This window comes from Vicugna pacos, chromosome 32, assembly GCF_048564905.1.
Source record: "Vicugna pacos chromosome 32, VicPac4, whole genome shotgun sequence".
NCBI classification, from domain to species: Eukaryota; Metazoa; Chordata; class Mammalia; order Artiodactyla; family Camelidae; genus Vicugna; species Vicugna pacos.
The window spans coordinates 12,381,146-12,398,062 of record NC_133018.1 but is presented as its reverse complement, the minus strand read 5'-3'; the positions used below and the strand labels follow the sequence as shown (position 1 = coordinate 12,398,062).

At 47.0% G+C, this 16,917-nt stretch overlaps 2 long non-coding RNA genes across 8 annotated transcripts in view; one reads left to right on the top strand and one right to left on the bottom strand.

The window, feature by feature from the left end:
- LOC140690939 (uncharacterized) overlaps window positions 1-16,917 on the top strand; it is a 186,324-nt gene that overhangs the window by 131,195 nt on the left and 38,212 nt on the right. The window lies entirely within an intron of this gene.
- LOC116276563 (uncharacterized) overlaps window positions 14,603-16,917 on the bottom strand; it is a 370,958-nt gene continuing 368,643 nt past the window's right edge. For all 4 annotated transcript variants that reach the window (XR_012066340.1, XR_012066339.1, XR_012066342.1 and 1 more), the window contains one exon: window positions 14,603-14,822. This is a non-coding gene — a long non-coding RNA (uncharacterized lncRNA). The remainder of the gene's footprint in view (window positions 14,823-16,917) is intronic.

The window sequence follows — 16,917 nt, the reverse complement described above, 5'->3', positions numbered from 1 at the left end:
GCTGTGTCCTCAGAATCAGAAACAGTGCACGTAGACTACAGTTGGGAGGTCCTCAATGAATCCTAACTGGGCGAGTGAATGACGGACGGCAATTAAGAGAAGGGAATGGGATTCAAACTGTGGCTCTTACAGTCGCTAGCTGTCAAGATTTTAGCAAGTTAACCTCTGAGAGCCTCATCGTCCACAACTGTTAAATTGGCATAATAATATTTATAAACACTAAAAGGATAGAGTGAGGTAATGTGGACTAGCTTACTTGGCACGCAGGAGTGGGAAAACCATTATTACACTTACCTCCATCAGCATCAGTATCGACATCATCATCATCACTCTTGCTTAGAGCAGAGAGAGGACCAGGGAGCCGCTTGTGATGCTGTTGTAATTATCCACTCAGTACCTCCTATTACTGAGCTCCGTCTACCCGCCAGACCCTGTGCTAAGTGCCTGATGTGCAGTATCTCAGGTAGCATTGCTCTGAGACGTATGTGTACATCAGACAAAAGTGAAAGCAAGCAGAATTCAGCATCTTTTCCCCACTCTGTCACTACCTTGAGCCTTATTCTGACACCCTTACCTTGTGGGGGCATTTGCCCAAACCAGAGAAGATTCTGCACCATAGAAACTTGATAGGCTACTGTGAGTTTCATGGCCTGGGTCCCGAAAGAATAGTTCCAGACACCATCTTTCTAGGAGATCATAGTTTTATTGCCTTTGACACTGAGGTTGGTGGAGGAAAAACTCAGAGCTGTGTCCTGAGGCCGGGAACAGCTATGCCCAATAACATCAGCACATCAGTGGCGGTCAGACCCCTATTCTTTTCTCAGCTGGACCAGAACTGCTCTTTGACCAAAGTGGAATTGCTTTAGGGGGACGTCACTCTGCCATATGCCAGTCTCCCTAGGTGAGCCAGGTCCTGAATGGACTTACCATCACTGCTATGACGTGGTGCAAAAACCTTCTGAGACCTAGCCACAATTTCACATGCTCCTCCTGAGGACTTCTGAGAGGTTGACAAATGCCTTCATCAGCTGTAATTTGAAGGGAAAATGAATCCCTACCAAGCGGGCAGGACTGAGCTTGGGTCTCTGAAGAAACCTCATGTAGGAGGCCAGCGAACCAACCTTCCCTGTCTTCTGATTCTTGGTAGATCTTATGGATCATCCAGAAGCATCTCTGGATCACTTTGAGGTCATCTCCATTAATTCCCCTGTGTCCTTCTGAAGTTTTTATGGGATAAAGGAGTCAACCAATTTTTTTTTTAAACTCGAGTGTAGTTTCTTATTTGGAAATCTTAACTCCTAGTGATATTCTTTTGAAGGCAGCTTACAGAGGGTGTGCCTGGAGGTATGAAAGTAAAAAGTTCCGCTACAAACTTAGAGTGGTGGTGACGTGTGCCGTTGCCCTACGTGAATACGGTGTTTGCACAGCATGAAGGACTTTGAGATCATCTGGTGTAGGAATGACAGAAGTTTCTTCTCAAAGTTTATATCTGATCGACTGGTGGTGGCTCCCTGAAACTGTGGGTTGAAATGGACTCTGAGACCATGTCTGGGCTAAACAGGAAAGAATGAAAGGATCAGTTAGTGATGTCTGCTTTGGGTAGGACAGTTGAAAGTTATGACCCGTGAGCCAGACAGACACTCTCCTACCTCCAGTCCAGTTACCACCTTTTCCAGCTGGGTCACCTAAATCCTAAAGAAAAGTTACTTGCCCAAATTATATACCATGCTACTATTTAACTCCAGTCCAGTGCCTTTTCCACCGTACCGTAAGATTCAGCTCTCATCACCCATGAGAGAAGAAAACAAGCTGCTTGGAAAAGAACATGGGGTATACATTCACGATATGAGTTCACTTATATGGTTTCCACCATCTGACGTATCGGTGACTTACACAACGTGGTTTATTTGAAAGCCACCTCCATTTTTTTAAAGTTTGCAAATCGCCACAATTATTTTAATGGTCTACTTTGTACCAGTCTTTTACAAGCCGTGGGAACTTTTTTTTTTTTTTGAATTTACACAGTTGGGTTAAGATTATTGTGAAACAGGGTGGGTGAGGCTTTCAGAGGGGATATCCGGAGAGACAGCGGTTGCAGACTCGTTATCTGTTGCACGATGGGCCTTCACCTCCCCCGCCAGTGATTTGTTACATGGCCCTGCTGTGTCTTCTTCATGGTGTCCTCTCCCAGACCTGCTGGCACAGCTGACAAGTAAATACTGGGCATCCCTGGAGTATGGCGTGGGGAGTGGGAAGGGAGGAATTTTATTTATTCTCGATGCACCCTGGAGATCTCGACATTAATGTGTGTCTGCCTCTCTCTTCTCAGTTCCAGGAGGTGATGCTTAACATGATCTCTGGTTTTTGCGAGGGAGGGGGCCAGTGTGAGGGGGCATCGGGGATTCAACCCAGACAAATGGTGGGAAAGCAAGTATCTTGACAGAGCAGTACAGGAAATTCTCCCTTCTTTAGAAGACAGATCTGTCCTCTTCCTTTAATCCCCAGCACAGCTGCACCGCTCAGGGCACAGAGATACATTAAGTGAAAATGGATTCTGATTTGGGAATCGTAGTGGCAAATCTAATTTCAGATTACTCCTTTTCCACAGTCTCGCCCCACTGGGGGTTTGAGTCAAAACATAGAAAGGGGACGTTACCTGAAGCAGAAATCAGATACCTATATGATGGGACATGCTGGCTGTGGTTGCCTGCACCACCCCTGCCCAGAGTGGACGCCATTCACCCACTGCCTCCTGTATGCCAGGTACCCTGCACGTCTTTCTTCTTCACAGCCACCTTGTGAGTTACCCTTCTCGTCTTTCATTTCATGGTCAGGGAAACTGAGGCTCATTGAAGGTATTAAGTCAGAATTTCACTTAGTCGTTCGCTTATTAAATATTGTTACGCCCTTACTGGTGTACCAAGAATTCCATGTAGATGGTGAATGAAAGACAACATTTTAAAAGATGAGCTAAAGAAAGAGGGGCAGAAAGTTGGGAAATTTACGTTCCAGGTTGAAGGAACAGAGCATGTGTCTTTGAAGTTTCCAGTAATAGAATCCAGAAGCTACCTTAAGGGAAAAATAAAGTTCTACATCATCCCCCAAAGGCAAGGATGCAGGTGGGTCTGGGGAAAGGGTGAGAATGAGGAGCTCAAAAATGTGATTTACATTTTTTTCTCTTCTCTCTTAGCTTCATGGTTCTCTTTTCTCCATCCATATAGTGATCAAGGATGACCTCCACCAAACTCTTATATATAGATTAAGACAGTGAGATAATAGTGTCTCTCTCTCTCTCTCAGCCCCTAGTCCAGATTCCTGGGCAAGACGTTTTATTGGCTTAGCTTTAGTCAAGTATTTAACTCTGATCAAACATCAGGGGTTGGCGGTGGATGGACTCATCTTATACAACATGGCTTCTGAGGGTGAATCACTGGGGTGAAGGACTCCATGCAGGTGGTCATTAGAAGGGGGACAGATAGCTTGAAAGTTACTCTACCCAGTAACAGACAGAGAAAGAAATCAGACCCAAGTGTGCCTAACTCAGACCACAACAGTGGACAACCAGCTTCTCACCTTGTATCGTTTCAAAGTAGCACAGAACTGCGCCCCTGAACTTGTGCCTTCTGTGTGGTCAACTCCACATCACCAGGAAGTCTGCTAAGCAGGGGTGGGTGCGTCACACCCATGTGGCTGCCACGTTTTGGTTATCTTCATACAGTGGCGTGCTTCAGAGGACGGACCCCAGAGCCAGAATACTTGGATTTGAGGCCCAGCTCTACCACTGTGTGACCTTGAGAAAGCTAACCCTCCCAGTCACGTGTGACAGTTTTCTCCTTTGTAACATGCGGATATTATTAGTGTCCGGCCCATGGGGTTATTGTGAAAGTCAATGAGCTAACACATGTTAAGGACTTACTGAACAATATTCAATAGACAGATTATTTCGAGCCACCCAAACTGGACACCAGAGAAGACAGTGACTCGAGACCATCCACGTGAGGGATGGTGTGAGGTGGCAGGGCCTGAGGTATTATGGAAACTCAGTTGCCCATCATGAAGTGACAGGCCCAGGCGTGGTGGACAGAGTTCCTTTGCAGTCATGTACCAAATACCACATGGGATCATGGACCCAGATGCTGCCTGAATCTGCTGGCCCAGCTTGGCTTCATTACTCGCTCAAGATCACCCAGAAAGATCAAAGAAGACCCATCCTTGTCCAGCCAGAGATTGCTCAAGAAGCCAGTGCCTGTCCCACCAGGGAATGGAATTCCAGTTTGCCGGCTTGCCTTGAAGAGGGAGGACATGGGACTGAATTTTGTCCTCGGACATAGATTAAGGACCAGCAACGCACCAAGGCTGCGAAGAGGTGCCGAGGCTGCAGAAATGAAGACCCAGTCACAGAGTTAAAGAACTAAATGTCTGGTGGGGCAAAGACAAGAACGTCCACAGACCATCATACAGGAATGCAAATTTGTTTATTCTGCTAAGAATTCAATCGGACTATAAAAAAAAAAAGAATGAGAAAAACAAGAACAATGAAGAGAGATGAAATGAAATGTAAAAGTAAAAATACATACCTGCACGAAGAGGTGGAGACAAGGGGAAAACAGGAGACTAGAGAACACGACGTATCCTGTCTCCGGGGGTTAAAGCAGTTGCGGGGGGCGGTCAGGAGACTGGCTTTGGGGCTCTGGCCCTGCCCCTTCCAAGCGTCGTGAGCTTGAGGAAGAGTCTGCCCTCCTGCGTCTGGTTCCTCGGTGGGAATAGGGAGACAGCAACGAGTGTGTGGGGACTTGGAGACGGGTGCTGTACCATACGCGCCTTCTGGCCCGCAGGTGCTTATTGGAGGTGGGAGTGAGGTTTCCACGGTGCGTGAGCGGTGCTCAGCCTGAGCTCACGACGCACCGCCATTTGCCTCTCCTCCCAAGGAGGTTCCTGACAGAGGCAGCTGTTCAGACGAGCAGGAAGGAGGGCGCTGCTTTACTGACAGCTGATACTGACGGGTGACCCAGCCAAGACTCGGTGACACCGAGCGCTGGTAGAGCCCTACTTGGGCTTGGGACACCAGTGAGCTTCCTTTTTTTTTTTTTTTTTTAATGGAGGTATTGGGGATTGAACCCAGGACTTCAAGCATGCTAAGCAATGTGCTCTACCGCTGAGCTAGAGCCACGCTGGGACATCAGTGTGCTTCCCGCGCCTAGACCCTGGCGACAAGTTCCCAGCCGGACTTGCTTCCTCATTTTGGATACAGTGGAATCAGAAGAGAAAAAAAAAGAAGAGACATTTTTCAGGTCACCCCCCCAGAGACTGACTCTTCATCTTCTTCTCATATGGAGGCAGGAAGGACAAGAGGCGGCTCAGGGGGGCTGAGGGGCACCCTACGCTGGTAAAATCTCACCCAAGTAAGAGGTCTGAGGATTCGATTATTTAGATTAGAAACTTCACGCCTGGAGTTTGGGTGAGTGCACTGGAGGAGGTCGTGAGAGTAAGAAGCGTGGAGACACGGGAGGTCTCCTGCCCTAAGAAGAGTCAGGGGAGATAGCTGGCAGGAGTGCGTGGCACCTCTTATTAAAGCCGGCTCAGCAGGTGTTGAAAGGCTGCACCTTTCCTCCAGCTTCCGTTCTCATTTCCATCTACTCGAATCACCTCCCAACAACCCCGCTCCCCCCAACCAAGAGTACATGTACACCATTTCAGACATCTAGACAGCAAGAATCAAGACTACAGCTTCTCTGGGTGTTAGGCTTGGCCATTAGTCTAAATTTTGGCCAACAGGCTTTAAGAACTTTTCCAAAAAAAACAGCTGGATCAGATCTTGTTTGTTTATTCATCTGCTTGTTTTCCTTTTTTATTTTTTTGTCTCTTTCTCTTGAATACACTAACTGCCACTGTGGCAGCCAACTTGGACTATGAAAGCACGGACCACAGCCTCGGGACGGCCCAGCAAAACTCCGGAAGGAGCCTGGGCCTCTGGGGACATGGCGATGCAGAAGCCTCAGATTAGCTCTGGACCTCTTACCCTTGGGTTTATATGGGAAAGAGAAATACAGTTCTGCTTCATGTAGACCGCTGTTAGTTTGAACACTGTTACAACTGAACTTAACTCTACATTGATACACAAGACCAGGAACCATTTTTTAAATGTTAGAATTTAGAATCATCATTCAGTGTCGTGGGCTTTTGACAAATACACAGATAAGTCAGACAGGTTCAAAAAGCTCTCTGCTTGTTATGACCTCAAACCAAGGAGAGTCTCTGAGTCTCCTCTGGGTGTCAGCCACGGTGCTGGATGTTACCAAATCCAGGGACAAGTGAAATGCACACCCTCCTTTTTAAAAAGTTGGAGGATAAGGCAAATGCAGAAGGATTTATTCGTGTATCAGATGAGGCTTTCTGCTTGGTGAAGGAAATGACATTTGGAATGGATATAAGAGTGTGGGGATAATTTCAGAGAGAGATGTATTGAGAGAGAGGACACAGACTAAGAAGTATTGTTCCTTGGAGAATTCATAGTAAGACCGAAGGGCATGAGTGAAAAACCCCTTTTCTCAATTTCAGTATTTCCTTTAGTAATGTCCTCAGTTAATAAAAGAATCTTCTTGGTTGCTTAATCATGGGGTTTTGATTCCCAATTCCTGTTCTCTGTGTGACGCTGGGCAACTCACTTAACATCTCTGAACCTCTGTTTCGAATCTGGAAAATGGGAATAATGAAACCAGCTGAGGCAGAGACTATGATGTGTGTCCTCCTCTTCTTCCTGGGTACGCAGCCGGACTACATTTGCCTGCCTCCCTTTCTGTAAGACGAGGCCATGTGACTGAGGTCTGGCCAATGGAATGTGAGCAGAGCCAGTGCGCAGCATTTCCAGTACAAGGCTCGTCTAAGCATTTGTGCTGCCTTCTGCTTTCTTGTTCTCTTGAGAAAATACTCTGTTGCATAAATTCGGAGTGGGATGAGGCCCCAAGGCATGGAAAAGCTACAACATGAAAGGAGTCTAGGTGGATAAAAAATGGCCAGGATACCTGGTTGAATTCCTGCCTGAGTGAGAAAAAAGTTTGTAGGGTGTAGAGCCACTAAGATGTTGGGATCTACTTCAGAGAGCACCTAACACTTTCCTAACTGACACACTGGCCTTGCATGAGGTATAATCATCCCTTGGTATCCAGAGGGGATTGGTTCCAAAACCCCTGAAATACCAAAATCTGAGGATGCTCAAATCCCTTATATAGAATGGTGTAGTATTTGCAAATAACCTACATCCTCCCGTAGACTTTAAATCACCTTTAGATTACTTACAATACTGCATACAACGTAAATACTATGTGAATAGTCGCTGGTGCTTGGCAAATTCAAGTTTTGCTCTTTGGAACTTTCTGAAATTTTTTTTTGAGTGTTTTCAATCCAAGGTTGGTTGGACCCGTGAATGTGCTGACTGTGATTTATTTTAAAAACCTAACACAGAGTCTAATGCGTCATTCCTTCCTGGTAGGTGACGGATGCTGTTCCTGCAGTTGTGAGATACTGAGACCAACACAAGCAGGAGAGTAGGGCCCACAAGTTACATCTTTTGTTATGTTTTTTTTCCCCCTACTTGCTACATTTTGTCTCCATCTAAGTAGGACCCAACACAATCACCCATCCCCATTCTCCAGAGCTGTGCTTATGGTCAGACAGGCTAGGCACTGAATGACTCTGGGCATGGTGGTGGTGGGGATGCGTCATTATGGTCAAACAGGCTAGGCACTGAATGACTCTGGGCATGGTGGTGGAGGTGTGTCATTGACAGCCTGCAGTGTGATTTGTATGCCCTGAGGGTGTGCAGTGCACAACTCACACAACCATCAGCTGACCCTCCACTCAGGGCCTCTGATTAGAGGAAAGCTAGGACACAAAGGGGTAACAAATGCCATTTCATCTGTCATCATTCTTCTGCCCAACCCCTGCATCCCCGTGGAGTGTCACCTCCAAGAGGGCAGGATGCTTGTCTGTTTGATTGACAGCTGTATTCCCAGTGATCAGTAACAGGTGCTCCATAAGCAAAAAGAATCATTTGTAGAATTACTCATAGAAACCCCTTCTTTCTGCCCTGGAAATGCTCTAAACACTTCCATTTCTCAGCCAGCCATTGGCACAGGGTCCTAAAGAAACCAAAGAACTCTTGAAATGAGCAGAACAGACTCTCCTCTTCCTTAAACCCATTGCTGGTGTCTAGTTCTGTGTCCTCCTGCCATGTGTACCCCCACCCCCGTCTCAGAGGTTTGAAGCATTCAATCATCACTGGAGCAGGTGAGGACAGCCTGTTAGGACAGAACAAGGACATAGTGCTAACAGACCCACCTCCAGAGAGAACTGCGATCTGGCACCTGGGGACGACATCTTACCATGTCCCTGCAGCCTCAGGGGGACAGCGGCTGGCATGGAAAGTGTGGCCCGAGGCTCCAGATTGCTGGGTTTGTTCCAGATTTCATTCTGTCTTGTACTCCTCCGACCATCACAGCCAGACGGCTGCCCTGAATCATTGATGGAGTGGAGTGTCTTTCTCCCCAGGGATGGAGATTCTTTTATCTTCTGTTAGCTGGTAACGCAGGGACACCCACTGCTCCTTGAAAAAAGTGTTTGCAAGTGAAACTTACACCCACTCACAGGAAAACACGCACTTGACTTTGACAGAACACCTGTGATATGTCCCAGGTGCCGTGTTATGCACCGAACATGTACCATCCCATCTATGCCTGGCCACCTACCTGTGAATCAGGGAGAATTAGCCCCATTGTAGCTTCAGAGACATGAGGAAAACTGCAAGATAATACTACCAGCTAATGCACACTGAGAACTTACTGTGTGTGGGGCTGGCCCTTTTCCAGATGCTTTTCTGGGAAGACTTATTTCTTACAATAATCCAGAGTCAGAGGGTGTACTGCTGTGCCCATTTTACAGACTGGGAAAGCTGAGGTGCGGTTCTTCCAAAAGTGATGGAGCTACGATTTGAAGTCAGATGGCACCAGAGCCCGTGCAGTTAATCCCATCCTGAGACTGAGGTTTGACTCCAGGCCTGCCTGGCCTCCTTCAGGCCCCAGTGCCTGGAGCACAGTCAAACAGGTTTTACAAAGTCAAAACTTTCCAGGGATCTGGCATGCAAATGAGTGACGCAGGCTGAGAGTATGAAAACTTTGTTGTTCCTGAGACAGGAGGCCTGCTCAGTGTTCCTTTAGTTGTTCTCTGTTAGTAGAGACATGGGTATCAGAAATGTTTTATGCTCTTCTTCATTCAGCTCTGAGTAGCCAGAAAATGAACAAATGTCTACGACACGGAGGCAGACTTTGAATTCAGGGAGCAGCTCCCTTTCCAAACAGTCTGCCTTTGGGAGCCGCTCGGGGTTTCCAGCATCCCAGTGACCCGTGCATCCAAGGCTGTGAGCGAGCAGGGCCTTTTAACTTCTTCAAGTTTTTGCCTCTTCCACGTAGAAAACGAAAGGGAGAAGATGATACACAGTCGATGGCTACAGGCCTTTTCCAAACGTGGTCTCTCCTTCCAGCAAACGGCCTTCAGGAGGCAGATGGGGCAGCTTGGTCTCTGGCTGAGGTTCCGAATCCCAGCTGTGGTTCGACAACTGGGATAAAGGAACCAGACAGCGTGCCTGAGATATCTGGATTCCACTGCTCTTCGTTCTGTTTATCCCTCGCCCAACAAGGAACACCACATCACAGGGCTGATGAAGGGCTCACCGACTGCCCGAACATGGTCCCGGGGGGACCCGCCCGCGGGGAGAGGCTGTCTCCCGCCAATCCCGCAGTCCACTGGCCGAGAAGCCAGGAGGGAAGGGGGGGACCCCAGCACAGCTTCTGGGAGCTGGTCGTATCTGGCATATTTTCAGCAGCTGTCTTCCAAGGAATAATAATAGAAATAATGATCTAAAAGAGTAGGCCCCAAACTACTGTATACACAACAGATGAACAGCAAGGTCCTACTGTGTAGCACAGGGAACTACATTTGATGTCTTATAATAGTCTATAATGGAAAAGAATGTGTGTATCTTTATAACCGAATCACTATGCTTGTACACCAGAAATGAGCGCAACATTGTAAATCAACTAAACCTCCATTTAAAAAATTTAAAAAAAAAAGAAAGAAAGCAAGAGTGGGTCCCACTTGTAGCTCTGCTGATTTGAAATCCAGGTTCCTGGTCCTACTTCCAGAATTCTCAATTAAGGACTATCTAGTGGAATCCGGTAACCTGTGTGTTTAACCATATCTCTGAATAACTCTTCATCAGCCGCCTTGGCAGCTAATGATCAAGTTCAGAAACCACTGACCTGAAAATGACAACGCACTGCAGTGCACTGTTCGTTGGCATGTAGGACCGTTCCTGAAATAATAATTCAAGGATTTTCTGTGACAATGACACCTTCAAGAGGGCAACACCAGTGCAAGCAAACCAAACGTGCTTTCATCTAAAATAGTCTAGTCATTTATTGAACGTTAACTATGTGCCAGGCACCAGATGAAGAACTTGAGATGCATGACTTCACTGAATTCTCTAACAAGTCTATGGAGAGAACATTGGAAATGCACTCATTTCATAAAGAAACTGGCTTGGAAAAAACAATGGCTGCCTGCGATCCCACAGCAAGTGAGCGAGCTGGGATTTGCGTCTGGCTGAATTTGACATCATTTGATGAAAACAGGGCAGGGATGATGATTCTGATTTTCCTGAAAAGGAAACTGAGGCTGAGAAGGGGATGGAGGTCTGTGTTTGTCTCCTGTAACGACTCTTAACAGTTTACCACAAGCTTGGAGATTTGCAGCAGCAGAAATTTGTTTTCTCACAGGTTTGGAGGCCGGAAGTCTGAAATCAGCATCACTGGGTCACAATCGGGCTGTCGGCAGGGCATCATCTGCAGGCTGACCCTGGCCTCTTCCAGCCTCTCAGGGCTCCAGGCATCCCTCGGCTCATGGCTACATCTCTCCAGTCTCTGCCCCTGTCTTCACATCGCCTTTTCCTCTGTGTTTCTCAAATCTCCCTTTGGCTTTTGCTTGTAAGGGGACTTGTCATTGAATTTAGGGCCCACCTGGAGAATCCAGGACGATGTCATCTCAAGATCCCTAATTTAATTACGTCTGCAAAGACCTTTGACCAAATGTCACATTTACAGATTCTTGGTGGACATATTTTGCAGGGGAGCCAGCATCCAACCCGTGACAGGGTTCCCTAGCCAAGAAGTGGTAGAGGAGGACTTAACACAGATCCCGATCACTTCCTGGGTTCAGGAAAGGCTCACCGTTTGTGGTCAGTGCTGAATCCATAGCTTAGACAGGCTTTCTCCACCCCGCAGATGAGACGACTGCCAACAGCCCAACACCCACATCCTTCTCTAGTTTGATCCATGGAAAGTGACTTCCCTTCCCATTAACTCCAAAGAAACTGTCCTGAAACACTCTTGCCTTGCCTTAATCACATGACCATCCCTGAGCCAATCTCTGTGGCCAGAGGGATCATTTATTTCACAGAAATAATAAATATATATATTGAGTACTTTCTATGTGTCAGGAACTCTTCGAAGTATGTGGAAGTACACTAGCGAGCAGAAGACAAATTTCTGCCCTCACGGAGCTTATATTCTAGAAGGATATACAGACAACTAACCTATAAACAGATTTTTAAAACTACAGTTTGATTTCAGATAGAGATAAGTGCTAGGAACAAACTGATTTTGAACAATGTGATAAACACGGCCAGAGGGCTCCTTCGGACAGGATGATCAGTTAAGACCTCTCTGAAGAGGTGTGATGTGAGGTGTAACTCAGATGATGAGAGGGAAGCAGCCATATGGTTGTGGAAGATCCTTCCGAGCGGAAGGCATAGCAGCTGCAAAGGCACTGGGGTAGGAATGAGCCTAGAGGAACAGAAAGATGGGCAGGCCAGCTAGACAGCAGCACACGGGCAGGAAAGAGTGTGAGATGTAGCAGACAAGCGGTGAAGCAGAATCTCCGCCCCAGAAGTTTGATTTGCATGTCCTCTGCTCTTAAATTCATCTCCATCCACCCCTGCTCAGCAGAGACATATCTCTGGTCGCCCAGAACAGATCGTACACTGTGTCACTCCTCTCACTGCATGGATAGGAGATTTTCTTTGAGCAGTTGGAACATTTTAAATACCACACCACCTACCTGGTGGGTGCCTTTTGCTCTTCAGTAGGATTCAAGTGTGGAGCTAAATCAAGGGTTAACTGACTCTCTAAGTTCTCATTGGATCTTCATCCAAACTCAGACGTAGCCTAAGCAAAGCGCTTTGGCAGAGTTTGCTTGGCTAGGAGTTGGGGAGTTGATGAACCATGTTTTCTCTTTTCTTGTTCACTTTCATACGCCTCTGGGCTGATGGTTCCTTGCCAAGGTCAGAGGCAGTAAAATACCACAAAAAAGAAGACCTTTGAAGTGATCATCTGTGCAGCCGTTGGGGAGGTGGTATTGCCCAAAGGCTCACCCAGGAATGTAACCTTCTGGAGCTTTAGACTGAGTGCCTGGGAGGCCTCCAGAGACATGTGGAAACCTCGGAACTGATTTGGCAAAACATCTGAACTTCTGGTTGGGGCTCCGAGCTAAGGCTCTAACCCTCTGGGAGCCTTCATTTGCTGTCAGCCAATCAATGGAAGCCAGCTTTTCAAGATCTGAGCTGGCTGAACCACTGCCTTCAATTTCGGGAACCTCAGAGACCAGATGCTGAATGGCTCTTTCAGAATATACCCTGCAATCTCTCGTTCTCCAGTACAATGATTTAGACAGAGTTATTTCACCATGGGAATGACAGGTCTGGGAAAGTGGTGGTTTCATTGGAAGGTTCCACTAGACACTTGCTACTCAAAGTGAGACCCATAGGCCATAAGCATAAGCATTCCCCTGGGAGAAATGTAGAATCTCCTGAATTAGAACCTGCAGTTCAGCAAGGTCCCAGTTAATTTGCATGTACAGTGAAGTTTGAGAAGGGCAGCGCTAGACAAACATTTTCATATATGCAGAGTGCTGCCATTGCTCCCTTTGTGTCCTTGGCAGGCATCACTAATTAATCACAGAGTTATTTCCTTCCAAGCTGAGACTCTTTGCAAGTCATGGTTCCAGGTAGTACTGGCCAATCAACAGGAGTTGGCCCCAGATTAAATCTACCTTCTACACTAGCATCAACACTTGAAGATATCATTTTCACGATAGTTTCCCAGTGCTACGTATAGCAACACACACATCGTCAGTGCCTGATCAGTGTTTGTGGAATGGCTGTATCTTCTTCTTGGCTTTTTTTCCCCCCGGGGTATTCATTCTACTCCAGCCCCCATCCCCAGAAAATTAGCGTTTCCATTGGACATGTGTGCAGTTCAGCGTATCTTCTAGGTGTTGAGTTTTGTTGTTGGCAGTTACCTATTGAAAAGTTGAATGAACTTATAAAGATGGTAGGGTCTGCATGAAGACACATAGGAGCCTGTCTTGATTGCACAAGGACCTCAAACCATGCAGACTTTCCCAGGACATGGCCCCCTATGACTGAGCCCTGAAAGATGGCAGCCACGTGAACTGGGTTGCAGGCAGAGGTGGGTAGAGGGGATCGAGTAGGGAAGACAGAAAGAGGCAAGAGGCACAGTTGGACCAACAGGGCTCCAAAGACAGAGCAATAATGATTATAAATAGCATCCTTTTGATGGCCGTTTGATGTACTGTCCAAGGCCAGGTGGAAAATCTTTCCTCACTTGCCTTTCCCCACTAATCACCTTCCTCTCATTTTTCAACAAAGATTCTGAGTCCGGTCGGTCGTTTGTCTGGAGCATTTGTTTCCCATTAGAATACCTTTTGCGATTTCAGTGTGTTATGCTAGATAATTGCTTTAATAACAAACCAAGGAAGGACTTTTGAACATTTTAGGAAGTAATTTTTTTTCCTGCAATGGAAATCTAACAGACAGTGACAGAGGGCTTGGGAATAGTCAAAGAGGAAAAAGTGGTGGTGGGGGAGGCGGGAGAGGTACCAGAATTTATCAGCCAGCAGTCGCAGGTGGAGATCAGCATCCACGTGTCTTCTCCCACCGCAGGGAGAATTGTCAGAGGGCGAAGATGCTTGTGAACAGAGAGAAGGAGCTTAAACATTTGGCAAGCTTTCAGAGGGCGAAGATGCTTGTGAACAGAGAGAAGGAGCTTAAACATTCGGCAAGCTTGGGGTGGGTGAGCATGGAGCAACATCTTGTGATTAACAAGAGCTCTAGGGGTACGTGTTAGTTTGGGGATAGAGATGGGAAGAGAATGCACTTGGTGGCGGAGGAAAGATGTCTCTATGGAGTTTGCCTAGCGTGCCCAGGAGTACTCAAAAATGTTCTGCGTGTGCATAATTCGTTCAAAAGTGCTACGTGGTCTGACCAGGGAAAATAACAAATATATTTGTTCAGAAGCAAGAGTGCAATGTACCTCAAGTAATGTACTTTGTCTTACTTAATTGCCCTCGCAACACTTTGCCAGATGAAAGCATCAATAATGGATAACACTTATAGAGCGCTCACTGCGTCATGCTTCACACTGTTGTAAACCTTTTCCATATATTAATGGAAATAAACTTTGCCATGAGCCTAAAAGGTAAATAAAAATTTTATGTTTTGCAGGTAAGGACACTGAGGTGCAGAGAGGTTAAGGTTAAGGTTAAGTTTAAGAACGCACAAGGGGTGAGTGGCAAAGACCAACATTTGGCATTGGAAATCTGAATCCAGAGCTTGTGTGTTTAGCTTCTGTACATCCTGTTTTGGTCACAAATGCAGAAATGCCAGTGCTGGTCTACCTTGTATCGGTCCTCGGCTGTCAAAACAAAAACACGATGCAGTGTTTGTCAGTTGTCCCCCAAGAAAGGGCACTGTGCTCAAGCCATTGGGAGGATAACGAGGGAAGGATGGCAGGAGCAGGGGCTGTGGCAGCTGCCCAGTGAGCACTGATGGTGTTCTGGATTCGGGAGTGGCAATGAGGAAAGGCAACCAGACTAAAATATTATTAGGACGTAAACACAACAGGACTCAGCAGTTGATCAGATGCTCAGACCCGGGGTGTGGACAGAGTGTGACCACTGTACAGATAAGAAAAGCAATGGTTGACCCCTGGAGATGAAGTATCTCTGACAGGATCCCTCCTCTGACTACTCCAGGAAGACCCACGTGGCACATAGGTTTCCTTGCTTCTGCCAATGCCAGTAGAATGTAAGGAGCTGGAGGGTAGAGATTTTGCGTGTTATCTGACTCCACGGTGCCCAGCACAGTGCCTGGCACAGTTGAGGGCCTTAATTGACAGTTGACGAATGATTGGAAGTGGCTGTCACAAGGATTGGATTGCATCTGGATTTCTAGGGAAAGACTATAGGATTGTGTTCATGGTGGCAGCAGGTATGAAATGGGGACATATAAGGCACATATTGACTGTGTGGTGTCCTGTGGAGACATTGATTCTTTTGTTCATTCATGGGTTTAATTGCTTATTCATTTTTTCAACAAACATTTGAGCACCTACTGTGTGACAGGTCTCTGGGCAATGCTTTGGGCATATGGCATGTAAAGCAACAGACGTTTCTGAATTGATGGAGAAGGTTGACCCAACATTTTCCAAGATCCAGCAGGATCTCAGTCTGGAATCCTGGGCCAATTAGCATGAGGTCACTTGATCTTATTAATGCCTAGAAGCCTCACAGTATCTTTCAGGAAGAAGCAGTACTCAGAGCTTCTGGGAGCAAAGGTCCTGAACCCTTCCAGCCCACTTCCCTTTGTTCCCTCCACAAAGGCGTGTTGATTTACATGCAAAACTTTACAGAGTCCACGGGCGGGAGCCAGGAATCTTATTTGATGTTTTCAACTGGTTCTGCCCTTCGTTCACCCTGTCATGTAGCCAGAGGTCAGAGCAAGTCAGCCTGCCCAGCTGTGGAATGGGCTCGTGCATGAGCACTACAGGGGCTTGGAACACCTTGGCACGGGCGTCTCGGGGGGCCCGGAAGCTGTGGCGAGAATGGTCGTAAAAACCCGTGATGTTTGTACAACCCTTGAGTCTTTTCAAAGAAAGTGGCCGCCCCTCAATTATCTCACCGCCTCCTGGGGAAGATAAAGCAGGGTTATTATCCCAAGTTTATAGCTCCAGAGGCTCGGAGAGGTTCAGGGACACGCCCGGAGCCACCAAGGAAAACTGAGATAATTCTGTTTTGAAATAACTCGGGAAAATGGATAGAAGAGTTAGGGTGAGATAGCAATGTAAACTTTGTGTGCGTGCGTGTGCGTGTGTGTGTGTGTGTACACCAGTCAGGGTTCTTCCAAGAAACAGAACCAATAGGAGATGGTATATAACAGATAGATAGATACACACATAGATTTATTATATAAGTTGGTTCACACGACTGTGGAAGCCGGGACCTCCCACTATCTGCTCTCTGCACATAGAGACCCAGGAAAGCCGAGAGTGTAATTCAGTCCAAGTCCGAAGTCCTGATCTGAATCCAGAGTTGAAAGGCCTGAGAACCAGGGGCACCCACGTCCGAGGGCAAGAGAAGATGCACGTCCCAATGGCTTCCCTTCTTCCCACTTCCCAATGTTCTGCGTCAGAGACTTCCAGACTTTGGTGTATCTGAGGACCACTGAGGGAAGTTGTCAGAAAGGCACACTCTAGGGCTCCACCCCAGAGACTCGGATTCAGTACATTGGGGCAGGACCCGGGACTCTGAATTCTAACGAGCAGCTAGTCTACAGATCACACTTTTAGAAAGATTGCGGTATGCTGACACGTGGCCACAAGTCACCGGTGATGGAAAAGTCAAGGTTGAAAAAGAGAAGGCTGAGGTCTCGCGCAGAAGAGCCCTGTGTCATGACAGCATCCTAGAGGTGGATACGCCCCCTTTCCACGCTCCCTTGGGTTTGAAAGTCTG